The following is a 12,795-nucleotide window of genomic DNA, read 5'->3' on the forward strand; positions in this document are numbered from 1 at the left end:
TGCTTGAACACACACATGCACACACATTTTGTTGTAGATGGAGATATTTAAAATAAAAGATAGGTAACAAAATGATAATTGCAAATCTCCTCTGTATAACACCATTTTCAGATTTCAAATTAATCACTGAGAGGCAGAATTGTTCAAACTGAGAGCTCAGTACAAATGAAGTGATAAACTTTGACAAAACATGACTGTGTTATAATAGGGGATTTTCATGCAAGTAATTTGATATAGTCCAAAAACTAATGCAAAAGCACAGATGAAAATATTTTATTAAGTAGAATGTCCTGCAGAGGGCAGTAGAAGACCACTAATTGACTCACTTTCATTTGAAAGACTTTTTTATCCACCAGTAAAACAAAGCAGTTTCTCCATGTTCTTTCCATTAAGCATGCTTACACAGACAGACACACACACAAACACAAACAGATCCACACACACACACACACAAAGACATATGTTTTCAATGTTTTTAGGATGTGATATTGTGAAAATATATTCATCTCCTCATCTTGAACAACTTTGCCTCAAGAATCACTAATGTCAATCAAACCGTTCATAATCATAATAAAAAAATAAAATATATACAAATATCATAATAAAAAAAACATCATAATAAAAAAGATTGCTTCTTAAAGCATTTGTTTATTTCCCAATACTGAAGCGAATTAAAAGATCATGCGTAATCCTGCTGCTCCCTCTAGTGGACAACAGTGGTATTATAGCTTACATTTTACAGTTGAGGTGTTTGAATGAATGAATGGGAATTTGTTTTTTTACTTATATCTCAGGAACCAAAAGGCGAAAAATTCTGAAACTCAGAGCATAGATAGTGCTTGAGGAGCCCTGTTGAATGAGACCATCAAGGTGTTTTTGGGCGATTGGGGCTGGGAGTTATGACTGTTATAAGGCATATCTGTTCGGGCTATTATCTCTGGAATGCCCAGGGCAGATAACACCACATTTGAATCGAAGCTAGCCAAGGACGTGCCCTTTCCAACGAGCTCTTACACAATGTTCGGGGTGGTCTGGGTCGGGAGTAATGGCCGTTGAAAATCGGGGGTCCCGCGGGCTGGCGATGCGCGGGGGGCGCGCTCCCGAGGCCCGCGACGACCCGTTTCGATCAAGAGCCCGGAGAGGTCCTCACCATCAAAATTTGAGCGCGCAACGACTTTCCGTTTTCGAGATATGAATGAATTTGTATTCGGGGGCGTGGCTTAAATGCCGTTATACTTTCGTTTCATTTCATTCACTTACTTTCGTCCATTTCCATATCTCAGTGTAACACAATTGTCAATAGTAATACTCAATAGATGAGTTTTGACAAAATGTGATTGTAAATGTTAAAATAATGATTTTATAAAGTCTAAATATGAATTTTATAACAATATTAGGGAGTAGTATGATGAAATGACAGCAGGGGGCAGTAAAATACCACTTATTGGCTTAATATGTCATTATATTCATATAAAATCACCTTTTGAAGAAGTTCAACTTTTTTTCTGATAATTATTGATCTAGAGAGTTCAGAGAATTGTGCTGCACTGGTTTTGAACATTATGATATGAACATTATACGATAATAGATAGAAGACACCATTTACAGCAAATACAGGCAATTTACCATAGGAAATATATGGCTTTAAAGCATTTTAACAGTTATAGCGCCACCTATGCTCCGATCTCCATAAAAATTTCCATGCTTCTTTAGAATGTTATGTCACATATGCTCATCAATTTTTGTGAAGTTCTGAGTTTTCATTTAGGATTTATAGGCTTTTTAGTGTATTTTGCCACGCCCATTTTCTAAATGACCCTATTACAGCCATCCAAATGCAAAAGTTCAACTTTTTTTCGATAATTATTGATCTAGAGAGTCCAGAGAATTACCCTAGACTGGTCTGGTTCTGATCGGGCAAAAAACCAGGGACTAGTTCGCAAAAGTAGGTTTTTAACATGTTTGCAAATATTTAATGAACAGTTTGATTGACAGTAGTGGTTCTTGAGGCAAAGTTGTTCAGCATGAGCAGATCTATCAAATGATATGCATAATGTGACAATAAGTTTAACACCACGTGATTACAGAGCCATAAAACTCGTTAGCGCCAACTAGTGGCCGATTTCTTTCAAAAATCTTACATACCTCTAGGGCCATGAGTTGAACATGCCCATCGAGTTTCGTTCCAATCGGCCTCCGTTAACCTTGTCTAATAGGTGCTCAAACTTCATTGGCCGATGGCGGCCATGTTTTTTGAGATACACCAATGTCCTCATAGACATACATGACACCTTGGGCCAAGACACTGCATACCAATTTTCAAGTCAATCGGACTAACGGTCAGGTGGTTAAAGCCTGTTTTATGTTTTTTTCATGTTATAGCGCCACCATGTGGCCAATCGCCGCGATTCTTTTACTGTGACCTCAGATTGACCTCTTACACATGTGCACTGAGTTTGGTGAAGATACCTCATTTACTACTGGAGTTATAGCCATTTTAGTAAAATAGGCCCCTCCCACAACGTACGTTTTGGCACCCCTTAGCGTCTGTGAATCGAAATTTCAACTTTTTTTCGATAATTATTGATATTCAGACTCCAGAGAACATTTCTGTACTGGTTTGGTTCCGATCGGGCGAAAAACCTAGGACTAGTTCGCAAAAGTAGGTTTTTGGCAAAATTCAAAATGGCGGAAAATCTATCATGGCGGAAATGAAATCGGAGATATACGTTTTGTTCGTCAGGCATCCAGCTTTCCAATGATATAAGACACTTGAGTCTACGACATACGGTCTAGGAGTTCTGTGCAGTTTCGCGCTTTTGGTCGCTGTAGCGCCACCTATGGGCCGATTTGGCTAAGTCCGTGTATCTGAGTAGCGAGCAATACTACTACCATTTGACCCAGTATCACGTCTCTAGGCCTTACGGTTTTGGCTGCACGATGCGTTTTAGGGAAGAATAATAATAATTAAAGCTGCAAGCAGCATTTATCGGGGTTCAAGCATTTAAAGCCTTTAAGCACATAAGCATTTAAGACATTAAGTTTTATTTAGAAAGCTTTTAACCACTGAAATAATAGATGGAAAAGTCCGTTTACAGCCAATACAGGCAATTTACCATAGGAAATATATGATTTTCAAACCTTTTTAACAGTTATAGCGCCACCTATGGTCCGATCAACATGAAATTTGGCATGCTTGTTTAGAATATTATGGCACATAAGCTCACCAGTTTTCGTGAAGTTCTGAGTTTTCGTTTAGGATTTATAAGCTTTTGAGTGCATTTTGCCACACCCATTTTCTTTATGACCCAATTATAGCCATACGAAAAATTCAAAAGTTCAACTTTTTTTCGATAATTATTGATCAGGAGAGTCCAGAGAATTGTCCTAGACTGGTCTGGTTCTAATCGGGCGAAAAACCAGGGACTAGTTCGCAAAAGTAGGTTTTTAACATATTCGCGAATAATTAATGAACGATTTGATTGACAGCAATGGTTCTTGAGGCAAAGTTGTTAAGCATGAGCAGATCTATCAAATGATATGCATTTTGTGACAATAAGTGTAACACCACGTGATTACAGAGCCATAAAACTCGTTAGCGCCAACTAGTGGCCGATTTCTTTCAAAATTCTTACAGACCTCTAGGGCCATGAGATGAACATGCCCATCGAGTTTCGTTCCGATCGGCCTCCGTTAACCTTGTCTAATAGGTGCTCAACTTTATTGGCCAATGGCGGCCATGTTTTTTTAGATACACCATTGTCCTCATAGACATACATGGCACCTTGGACCAAGACACTGCATACCAATTTTCAAGTCAATCGGACTAATGGTCAAGTGGTTATAGCCCTTTTCATGTTTTTTTTATGTTATAGCGCCACCTAGTGCTCAATCGTCGCGATTTTTTTACCGTGACCCCAGACTGAACCCATACACATGTGTACCGAGTTTGGTTAAGCTATCTCATTTACTTTTTGAGTTATAGCCATTTTAGTAAAATAGGCTCCGCCCACAACGATCATTTTATGCCCCCTAGCGACCATGAATCGAAATTTCGACTTTTTTTTGTTAATTATTGATCTTCAGACTCCAGAGAACATTTCTGCACTGGTTTGGTTCCGATCGGACAAAAAACCTAGGACTAGTTCGCAAAAGTAGGTTTTTGACAAAATTCAAAATGGCGGAAAATCTATCATGACGGAAATGAAATCGGAGATATACGTTTTGTTCGTCAGGCGTCCAGCTTTCCAATGATATAAGACATTTGAGTCTACGACATACGGTCTAGGAGTTATGAGCAGTTTCGCGCTTTTGGTCGCTATAGCGCCACCTATGGGCCAATCGGGGTCATAATCTCTGAACCTCTCCTCGATTTTTGTACTACCATCTGGCAAAGTTTCAATGCTCTAGCCCTTACGGTTTGGGCTGCACGATGCGTTTTACGGCAGAAGAATAATAATAATAATAATAATAATTAAAGCTGCAAGCAGCATTTATCGGGGTTCAAGCATTTAAGGCCTTTGAGCACATAAGCATTTAAGACATTAAGTTTTATTTAGCAAGCTTTTAACCACTGAAATAATAGATGGAAAAATCCATTTACAGCCAATAAAGGCAATTTACCATAGGAAATATGTGGTTTTCAAACCTTTTTGCCAGTTATAGCGCCACCTATGGTCCAATCTCCATGAAACTCTGCATGCTTCTTCACCATGTTATGACACATATGCCCACCAATTTTCGTGAAGTTCTGAGTTTTCATTTATGATTTATAGGCATTTTAGTGTATTTTGCCACGCCCCTTTTATAAATTACCCTATTACAGCCACCCAAATGCAAAAGTTCAACTTTTTTTCGATAATTATTGATCTAGAGAGTCCAGAGAATTGTCCTAGACTGGTCTGGTTCCGATCGGGCGAAAAACCAGGGACTAGTTCGCAAAAGTAGGTTTTTAACATATTCTTGAATATTTAATGAACGGTTTGATTGACAGCAATGGTTCTTGAGGCAAAGTTGTTCAACATGAGCAGATCTATCAGATGATATGCATTTTGTGATGATAAGTGTAACACCACGTGATTACAGATCCATAAAACTCGTTAGCGCCAACTAGTGGCCGATTTCTTTCAAAATTCTTACAGACCTCTAGGACCATGAGTCGAACATGCCCATCGAGTTTCGTTCCGATCGGACTTCGTTAACGGTGCTCAAATTTCATTGGCCAATGGCGGCCATGTTTTTTGAGATACGCCAATATCCTTTTAGACATACATGGCCCGTTGGGCCAAGACACTGCATACCAAATTTCAAGTCATTCGGAAAAACGGTCAGGTGTCTATACGTTTTTATTGTTTTATAGCGCCACCATGAGGCCAATCGACGCAATTTTTTTACTGTGACCTCAAATTGACCGTCTACATATGTGTACCAAGTTTGGTGAAAATATCTAATTTCGTTCACGAGTTATAACAATTTTAGTAAAACTGACTCCGCCTCCTTCGAACATTTTGGCGCCCCATAGCAACCATGAATCGAAATTTCAACTTTTTTTCGATAATTATTGATACTCAGACTCCAGAGAACATTTCTGCACTGGTTTGGTTCCGATCGGACAAAAAACCACAGACTAGTTTGCAAAAGTAGGTTTTTAACAAAATTCAAAATGGCGGAAAAATTTGCATACCGGAAATGAAATCGGAGATATACGTTTTTTCCGCCTTGAGCCAAGGATTACAGTGATATAAGACACTTGAGTCTACGACAAACCGTCTAGGAGTTATTTGCGATTTTATACTTTTGCTTACTATAGCGCCACCTATTGGCCAATCGGGGTCATAATTTGATAACCTCTCCTCGATTTTTGTACTACCTTCTGGCAAAGTCTCAAGTCTCCAGCACTTATGGTTTGGGCTGCACGATGCGTTTTACGGCAGAATAATAATAATAATTAAAGCTGCAAGCAGCATTTATCGGGGTTCAAGCAGTTAAGGCCTTTAAGCACACAAGCATCAAAAGACATTAAGTTTTATTTAGCAGGCATTTAACAATTGACATAATAGACGGAAAAGACCATTTACAGCCAATACAGGCAGTTTACCATGGGAAATATATGGTTTTAAAGCTTTTTAACAGTTATAGCGCCACCTTTGGTCCGATCTCCATAAAATTTGGCATGCTTGTTAATGATGTTATGTCACATATGCTCACCAATTTTTGTGAAGTTCTGAGTTTTCATTTATGATTTATAGGCATTTTAGTGTATTTTGCCAAGCCCCTTTTGTAAATTACCCTGTTACAGCCAGGCAAATGCAAAAGTTCAACTTTTTTTCGATAATTATTTATCTAGAGAGTCCAGAGAATTGTCCTAGACTGGTCTGGTTCCGATCGGGCGAAAAACCAGGGACTAGTTCGCAAAAGTAGGTTTTTAACATATTCATGAATATTTAATGAACTGTTTGATTGACAGCAATGGTTCTAGAGGCAAAGTCGTTCAGCATGAGCAGATCTATCATATGATATGCATTTTGTGACGATAAGTGTAACACCACGTGATTACAGAGCCATAAAACTCGTTAGCGCCAACTAGTGGCCGATTTCTTTCAAAGTTCTTACAGACCTCTAGGGGCTTGAGCCGAACAGGCCCACTGAGTTTCGTTCTGATCGGCCTCCGTTAACCTTGTCTAATAGGTGCTCAAACTTCATTGGCCGATAGCGGCCATGTTTTTTGAGATACACCAATGTCCTCATAGACATACATGGCACCTTGGACCAAGACACTGCATACCAATTTTCAAGTCAATCGGACTAACGGTCAGGTGGTTACAGCCTGTTTTATGTTTTTTTCATATTATAGCGCCACCATGAGGCCAATCACCGCGATTTTTTTACTGTGACCTCAACTTGAGCTCTTACATATGTGTACCGAGTTTGGTGAAAATATCTCATTTCGTTCACGAGTTATAGCCATTTTTGTATAATTAGCTCCGCCTCCTGCGAACGTTTTGATACCCTTTAGCAACCGTGGATCGAAATTTTACATTTTTTTCGATAATTATTGATATTCAGACTCCTGTGAATATTTCTGCACTGGTTTGGTTCCGATCGGGCGAAAAACCAGGGACTAGTTCGCAAAAGTAGGTTTTGGACAAAATCCAAAATGGCGGGAAAATTTGCATACCGGAAATGAAATCCTTGAGGCCTTTTTTGTTCGGCTTGACCCAAGGATTCCAAAGATATAAGACACTTGAGTCTGTGACAAAGGGTTGATGAGATTTAAGCAAAAATATGCAATTTTTTTGTTTTTTGCACTGTAGCGCCACCTATTGGCCAATCTAGCTCATATTCTCTGAACCTCTCCTCGATTTTTGTACTACCTTCTGGCCAAGTTTCAAGTCTCTAGCACTTACGGTTTAGGCTGCACGATGCGTTTTACGGCAGAATAATAATAATAATTAAAGCTGCAAGCAGCATTTATCGGGGTTCAAGCAGTTAAGGCCTTTAAGGCCTTTAAGCACAAAAGCATCAAAAGTTATTAGTTTTATTAAGCAAGCATGTAACCACTGACATAATAGATGAAAAAGACAATTTACAGCCAATACAGGCAATGTACCATAGGAAATATATGGTTTTAAAGCTTTTTAACAGTTATAGCGACACCTATGGTCCGATCTCCATAAAATTGTTTACTGTGACCTCAAATTGAACCCATACACATGTGTACTGAGTTTGGTGAAGATATCTCATTTACTTCTTGAGTTATAGCCATTTTAGTAAAATAGGCTCCTCCCACAACAATTTACCACATTCTAGTATTATTTACTATGATTCTAGCATGATTTGCCATATTCTAGCAGGATTTACCATGATATACTACATTCTAGTATGATTTACCATACATTCTAGTATGATTTACCATTGTTTACTGTGATTCTAGCATGGTTCACCATAGTTTATCATGATTTATCATAGTTTACCATGATTTACCCTGTTCTAGCAACGTTTACCATGATTTACCATGTTCTAGCATGATGTACCATGATATACCATGTTCTAGAATGATGTACCAGGATTATAGTATGATTTACCTTGATACACCACATTCTAGTATTATTTACTATGATTTACCATGTTTTTAGCGTGATTTACCATGATTTACCACATTGTTAGCAATTATGTGAAGTTAGGTTTCTGAATAAATTCTGAATAATCTGATTAATAGTTTACAAAGACTTTGTGAAGTGTTTATAGACCATTCAAATATATTTTCATAATGACATATCCCAATAGCATTGAAAAAACAACATTTGTGTGTGTGTGTGTGTGTGTGTGTGTGTGTGATCTGTCTGAAAATGTTCATGCATGTTTAGAGTGATATTTCACATGTTCTGACTTGTTTTTAAGAAGGTCTGAGCATCTTAAAAGATATAAGCTTTCGGGGACACTTGGTCAAGGCCACGTATTGAAGTGACCCTATTATAGTCATCCAAATGAAGTAGTTCAACTTTTTCTGATAATTATTGATCTAGAGAGTCCAGAGAATTGTACTGCACTAGTTTTGAACATTATGATATGAAAATTATTTGATCATAGATGAAACAGACCATTTGCAGCCAATACAGGCAATTTACCATAGGAAATATATGGTTTTAAAGCTTTTTAACAATTATAGCGCCAACTATGGTCCGATCTCCATAAAATTTGGCATGCTTGTTAAAGATGTTATGGCACATATTCCCACCAATTTTTGTGAAGTTCTGAGTTTTCATTTATGATTTATAGGCTTTTTAGTGCATTTTGCCACACCCATTTTCTTTATGACCCTATTATAGCCATGCGCAAAATGCAAAAGTTCAACTTTTTTTTGATAATTATTGATCTAGAGAGTCCATAGAATTGTCCTAGACTGGTCTGGTTCCGATCGGGCGAAAAACCTAGGACTAGTTCGCAAAAGTAGGTTTTTAACATATTCGCGAATAATTAATGAACGGTTTGATTGACAGCAATGGTTCTTGAGGCAAAGTTGTTCAGCATGAGCAGATCTATTAAATGATATGCATTTTGTGACAATAAGTGTAACACCACGTGATTACAGAGCCATAAAACTCGTTAGCGCCAACTAGTGGCCGATTTCTTTCAAAATTCTTACAGACCTCTAGGGCCATGAGTCGAACATGCCCACCGAGTTTCGTTCCGATCGGCCTCCGTTAACCTTGTCTAATAGGTGCTCAAACTTCATTGGCCGATGGCGGCCATGTTTTTTGAGATACACCAATGTCCTCATAGACATACATGGGGCCTTGGACCAAGACACTGCATGCCAATTTTCAAGTCAATCGGACTAACGGTCAGGTGGTTATAGCCTGTTTTATGTTTTTTTCATGTTATAGCGCCACCATGTGGCCAATCGCCACGATTTTTTTACTGTGACCTCAGATTGACCTCTTACATATACGTACCAAGTTTGGTGAAGATACCTCATTCATTTCTGGAGTTATAGCTGTTTTAGTACAATAGGCTCCTCCCACAACATACATTTTGGCGCCCCTTAGCGACCGTGAATCGAAATTTCGACTTTTTTTCGATAATTATTGATATTCAGACTCCAGAGAACATTTCTGCACTGGTTTGGTTCCGATCGGACGAAAAACCTAGGACTAGTTCGCAAAAGTAGGTTTATAACAAAATTCAAAATGGCGGAAAAATTTGCATACCGGAAATGAAATCGGAGATATACGTTTTGTTCTTCAAGTGTCCAGCTTTCCAATGATATAAGACACTTGAGTCTACGACATACGGTCTAGGAGTTATGAACAGTTTCGCGCTTTTGGTTGCTATAGCGCCACCTATGGGCCAATCGGGGTCATACTCTCTGAACCTCTCCTCGATTTTTGTACTACCATCTGGCAAAGTTTCAAGGTTCCAGCTCATACGGTTTGGGCTGCACGATGCGTTTTAGCGGAGAAGAAAAATAATAATAAAAATCAGTACAATTACAATAGGGTTTCAGCACTTCGTGCTTGAACCCCTAATAATAAAAATCAGCACAATTACAATAGGGTTTCAGCATTTCATGCTTGAACCCCTAATAATAAAAATCAGCACAATTACAATAGGGTTTCAGCATTTCATGCTTGAACCCCTAATTAAAGCTGCAAGCAGCATTTATCGGGGTTCAAGCAGTTAAGGCCTTTAAGGCATTTAAGCACAAAAGCATCAAAAGTTATTAAGATTTATTTAGCAAGCATGTAACCACTGACATAATAGATGGAAAAGACCATTTACAGCCAATACAGGCAATTTGCCATGGGATATATATGGTTTTAAAGCTTTTTAACAGTTATAGCGCCACCTATGGTCCGATCTCCATAAAATTGTTTACTGTGACCTCAAATTGAACCCATACACATGTGTACTGAGTTTGGTGAAGATATCTCATTTACTTCTTGAGTTATAGCCATTTGAGTAAAATAGGCTCCTCCCACAACGATTTGCCACATTCTAGAATTATTTAATATGATTCTAGCATGATTTACTATCATATACCATGTTCCAGAATGATTTATTAGGCTTCTAGCATGATTTACCTTGATACACCTCATTTCAGTATTATTTACTATGATTTACAATGTTTCTAGCATGATTAACCACATTACTAGCAATTATGTGAAGTGTCAGTGCAAATGAGGTGATGAACACTGACAAAATATTATTGTGTTATAATAGTTACGTGATTTTTAGTGTGTGTCCAAGTATGAATGCAAAAGCACATGTAAAATATTTCATTATTAAGTAGAATGGCCAGCAGAGGGCACTAGAAGACCACTTATTGGCTCACTTTCACTTTAAACCAGTTTTCTGCACTAAAGCAAACCAGTTTTTCCATGTTAACTCAATGCATGCTTACACACACACACACACACACACACACACACACACACACACACACACACATACACACACAGCATAGTTAACCATGATTTACCATGATATACCATGTTCTAGTATTATTTACCAGGAGATAAATGACAATCTAGTATTATTTACTTTGATTTACCATGTTTGTAGCCTGATTTATCACATTACTAGCAATTATTTGAAGTGTCAGTGCAAATAAAGTGATTAACACTGACAAAATATGATTGTGTTATAATAGTTATTGCTATATAAGTGATTTTTTTAGTGTGTATTCAAGTATGAATGCAAGCACATGTTGAAATATTTCATTAATAAGTAGAATGGCCAGCAGAGGGCAGTAGAAGACCACTTATTGGCTCACTTTCACTTTAAACCAGTTTTCTGCACTAAAGCAAACCATTTTATCCATGTTAACTCAATGCATGCTTACACACACACACACACACACACACACACACACACACACACACACACACACACACACACACACACACACACACACACACACACACACACACACACACAGCATAGTTAACCATGATTTACCATGATTTATCACATTACTAGCAATTATTTGAAGTGTCAGTGCAAATAAAGTGATTAACACTGACAAAATATGATTGTGTTATAATAGTTATTGCTATATAAGTGATTTTTAGTGTGTATTCAAGTATAAATGCAAGCACATGTGGAAAATTTTAATTAATAAGTAGAATGGCCAGCAGAGGGCAGTAGAAGACCACTTATTGGCTCACTTTCACTTTAAACCTCATGATTTTGACCAGTTTTCTGCACTAAAGCAAACCAGTGTTTCCATGTTAACTCAATAATGCATACTTGGTACATATGCTACACACAATAATGCTACACACACACACACACACACACACACACACACACACACACAAATGTTTCAGTGATATTGGTGTCACATTCACCTTCATCACATTCACCTTCTGTCTTCATCACATTCACCATCTGTCGTCATCACCTGCACCTGCTCCTCATCACCCTCCTCATCATCACCTGCTCCTCATCATCATAACCGTCACCTGTTGTCCTTGTCTTGATCTGTGTATTTAAGTTCCCCTCTCATCCATTATCATTGTCGGTTATTGTTTGTGCACTAGCACTCTGTTATGTTTGTTTTCATGTTGGAAAATAAAACCTTTGTTATATTTGTACCACGCACACACACACACACACACACACACACACACACACACACACACACACACACACACACACACACACCATCATTTATCATGATTTACCATGGCTGATACCAATACCAATATGAGAAAATGATTATTTTAAACAGCATGGGGCAGTAAAATACCACTTATTGGCTTAACATGCCATTAATTCATATCATTTTCACCTTTTTAACTGTTATAGAGGCAAATTTTGTCCGATCTGTCTGAAAATTTTCATGCTTGTTCAGGGTGATATTTCACACGTTCTGACTTGTTTTTAAGAAGGTCTGAGCATTGATTAAAGAGATATAGGCTTTCGGGGACACTTGGTAAAGGCCAGATTTTGAAGTGAACCTATTATAGCTATCCAAATGAAGTAGTTCAACTTTTTCTGACAATTATTGATCTAGTGAGTCCAGAGAATTGTATTGCACTAGTTTTGAACATTATGATATGAAAATTATATGATCAGAGATGGAAAAGACCATTTACAGCCAATACAGGCAGTTTACCATAGGAAATATATGATTTTAAAGCTTTTTAACAGTTATAGCGCCACCTATCGTCCGATCTCCATAGAATTTTTCATGCTTGTTAATGATGTTATGTCACATATGCTGACCAATTTTTGTTAAGTTCTGAGTTTTTATTTAGGATTTATAGGCTTTTTAATGTATTTAGACAC

General features: G+C 37.8%; 1 long non-coding RNA gene across 1 annotated transcript in view; it reads left to right on the top strand.

Annotated features, from left to right (window-relative positions):
* LOC311300499 overlaps window positions 1-12,795 on the top strand; it is a 65,512-nt gene that overhangs the window by 45,772 nt on the left and 6,945 nt on the right. Inside the window, exon 3 of the long non-coding RNA XR_014629336.1 lies at window positions 5,990-6,420. This is a non-coding gene — a long non-coding RNA (uncharacterized lncRNA). The remainder of the gene's footprint in view (window positions 1-5,989; window positions 6,421-12,795) is intronic.

Source organism: Rutilus rutilus, assembly GCF_951802725.1.
Source record: "Rutilus rutilus genome assembly, chromosome: 12".
In the NCBI taxonomy this organism is placed as follows: Eukaryota; Metazoa; Chordata; class Actinopteri; order Cypriniformes; family Leuciscidae; genus Rutilus; species Rutilus rutilus.